The 3,567-nt window shown below is 38.6% G+C and overlaps 1 long non-coding RNA gene across 1 annotated transcript; it reads right to left on the bottom strand.

Moving 5' to 3' along the window:
* Window positions 1-1,191: 1,191 nt before the first annotated feature.
* On the bottom strand, window positions 1,192-3,073 carry LOC149178293 (uncharacterized). The gene is made up of 2 exons (XR_016258844.1): window positions 1,812-3,073; window positions 1,192-1,439 (listed from the first exon to the last, which is right to left on the bottom strand). It is a non-coding gene; the product is annotated as an uncharacterized LOC149178293 (long non-coding RNA).
* Between the last annotated feature and the right edge of the window lie 494 nt (window positions 3,074-3,567).

Raw genomic sequence — 3,567 nt, 5'->3', positions numbered from 1 at the left:
CTTTTCGATTTGGTACTCTTTTCTTCAAGAAATGAATAGCAAAGTACTACAAACACCAACAAGATACTAGGCTCCCCAGCGGAGTCGCCAGTTTGTTGTGGGGAAAAGTATCCGATGCGGATGACCCTATCCCTACTCTAAAGGTGACAGTCTTTAGCAACAACTGAAAGTAAAGCTTTGATGATTTCCTTTATGAAAGTACAGAGAGAAAGAAAAGAAGGTCAACCAACCTGGTGTCTTTCGCTTAGTCGATCCTTGTCCTCTCTCTTTGTCTCTTGTTCCCAGCTCCTTGCTCTCTTTGCCGGTCCAGCTACACACAGATCCTGCACAAAACAAGAGAGGAAACTACAAGATACAAGTACTCATAACTGATGCATGGATTAGAGTGAATCAAATATACATGTAAATACAATACATCAATGCAATACAAGTATATAGGAGAACATGCAAAACTTTATTGATAGAAGTAACAGGGTTCTGAGAAGGTTACAACCAATGATGGCTCCAATCCAGCAGCACCTCCCCAGCAGCAAGAACTCTCCTCTTCACCTCTAGTAAAACAATCACCCAATAGCTCTAACTGTAATCCAACAGCACCTCCTTGCTTTACACAAAATTCCAGCCTCCTTAGACCTCATAGAAGAGCTCTATATATAGGAGAGAAGAAGAGAGGATGAGTCAGCTTGAGACTGACATGAAGCTGCCTTGTGTCCTCTCCCTCTTCAGTTAATCTTCAGTTCTTGAGTCCACTTGGAGATCCTTGCTTACACATGGTGATCAAGTACCTCTTACTCATCACAGGGCGAATCTCATGAACCAAGTGTCAGTTTGGAAGCTTCCTGGGCAGTTGACACCTTGCAGGATGACTGTGCCACTTGGCCAATCTCGCCCAGCGCAGGTAGCCTTCATTAAATTTGACTTCCAGCGCAGGTACAAGGAGGGATAGTTGCATTCCAGCGCAGAAGCTCAGTGGAGCAGCTGACATGATCCAAAATAAGCCTGTTTTGAAGTGTTTTCAGGTGGAGAACTGATTGGAAGTGCTGTTGTTTGATGACCTTGTTCTTTTAGGGGTAAGAACAACATGTTTAGGGACTGAGGATCCCTGTAATTATCGACATTTCATGCTCCATGATGCGAGGCACAAAAATGTCTATAACACTATTGAACTTATGAATAAAGTTTGAAGTTAGATATTGAACTTATGGAAGGATTACATCATACGAACTTACTGGTTTTGCAAATGCATAATAATAATAGATATAGACATAGCCTCATCAAAAATTACCTGGTAAAAGAGGAACCTGCACCACCCATCGCAAAGGCATGATAAGCACCCGTTTAATCACCGAGCAAGTCATTATAATCTTCGAAGAAGAATTATGACCAAAAGGCGGAGCCTGAGGATGAACCTAAATCGAGGCAAGAATTCTTCTGGCGACCTGGAAATGAAAGGAAAACAATAATTGTTAGTTTGGTGAGAAAAATAGTATATAAGTAAGAGACAATGATATTTGTTTTCAAGCTAAATAAAATATCTAAAAAAAATCCAATTGAGCCATTAAAGTGAGGAGGAGCTTCCACCAACTTCTACTAGTATATTGAAATACTGAGTGAGATTAACAAAAAAGAAACCAGTCTCCATAATGGCAGTGTAGAGAACAAATGACAGAGTTAAAATGAAACTAGTTGCAGAGCTAGCGTAGCTCTGTCCAAAAGAAAGGGAAATGAATGACTATTGAATAGGCAGACGGGTAGTCATTACAACATTGAATAAGCAGTGAGAATGGAGGCAAATGCAGTAGTTGATATACTTGTAGATTCAGTGGATAACCCGACAATGGATGATCTATATTCTGTGTCGGGTGACCAAGTAAAATAAACAATGTGGCCAGACGTAGCATTCGTTCATTCAGCAGCAGAATAGGTAGAGGCACCACCAAAGATGAAGGCAGAAAAAGAGCGAATTTCCCGTGAACCATAACCAAAAAAAAAAGGGGTCAAATGCACTCTCTCGCTCTCGATCGTCTATAGGTATTGATCTGTTGGTATCTCATCTTGTGATTATCAAATAGCTTGTTTATATAGGAATATGCATCCTCATTTCCACCACTATTTTCTTTGACTCATATAAGCACTTTTCCTTCATTCTCAAGTAGCAGGAAATCAAGTAGCACTTTCCCTTCTTTGTCAAGTAGCAGAAAATCAGGTAGCAGGAAATCTAGTCATGCCACGGGGAGAGAAATTTGGGACTGCTGCCTTAGCAGTCCTCCTTCCTCCTTTTTAACTGAAGATAATGCTTCTGGCAGTCCTCCTTCCTCCTTTTTAACAGAAAATAATGCTTCTCGCATAGAGTCTTCGCCTCTGCTACAAGCTCTTGAACAAGCTATAAAACTAAAAGGGACGCTGCAGATTTGGACCAAAAATCTGAGAGCAAACAGTTTTGTGCGAGATATAATCAAGCCAGACTTTGGTACGCTCTGATACAGCATTTGGTGACGAAGAGAATCAATTGTGTGCGGGATATAATGAAGCCAGACTTTGGTAGGCTCTAATACAGGATTTGGTGACCAAGAGAATGTGAAGTGAAGACAGGTAGAGTATGGTGTCATGTGAAGTGAAGACAAGTGGAGTATGGTGTCTAAACATGTGTGAGCCATGTGTAAGTGGAGTATGGTGTCTAAACATGTGTGAGCCATGTGTAAACCTTTTAAACATGAAGATATGTGTTTAAAGAGATACTCTTAATTGGTATAAACATAAAATGTTTGCTAACTAATGTTAGCATTAGTTAAGAGAAACTAAAAACCCAGTGAGATTTTTGTATCAATAGACATTTACTCTAAGTTTTAGTACGTATTGCCTCGATATGAGGCCAAATAAGACCTCCAAGTTGTTGTATTGGTTGAAATAATGAAAGGATGAAGCTCATAGGAAGATGAAAAAGTCTTTTATGAGATATAAATCGAAAACATTAAGTTAAATTGAGTTAGATTACTTTGGTTTTTGTGCAGGGAATAATGCAAAACTGAAAACCGATTACTATAGTCCCTGCCAGCCCTTTGGGCAGGGACTAATAAGATATTCCTCTCATAACATGCGGTATCAAAAGAGATGTAGTGAGACTAATAAAATATTTTGGAGTCGTTTCTAATTCAGCGCATAGAAGGGTAACTTTAACATGTGGTATCAAAAGAGACGGAGTGAGACTAATAAAATATTTTGAGTCATTTCTAATTCAGCATATAGAAGAGTCACATTACATTATGAATTTTGTGTTGATAAATTTTAACTTGAGATTTTTCCTTCTCAACTCCTTATTTACACTTTAATTCTTTCTAGTCTTCTAAGTCTTTCCCATGGAAAGAGCATAGAATTTTGAGAAAATTTAGGATTATGTAACTAGTTAGGTTTTGGTGTGATGGTTTTTAAAGTGGGTGTTTTGTATTTATATTTTGTTATTAATGAAACTGGTTTAGATCCATCTTAAGTACAAATCTAGTAAGTGTTGATATGGATCAATTTTTTTGAGGTGAAAACCTCTTTTGGAGTGCAACATGTGAAAAAATG

Source organism: Pinus tabuliformis, chromosome 4_1 (assembly GCF_031772625.1).
Source record: "Pinus tabuliformis cultivar Carrire ecotype Pingquan chromosome 4_1, CPIR1, whole genome shotgun sequence".
In the NCBI taxonomy this organism is placed as follows: Eukaryota; Viridiplantae; Streptophyta; class Pinopsida; order Pinales; family Pinaceae; genus Pinus; species Pinus tabuliformis.
The sequence above is the reverse complement of the archived record's forward strand: the minus strand, read 5'-3'. Positions and strand labels throughout refer to the sequence as shown.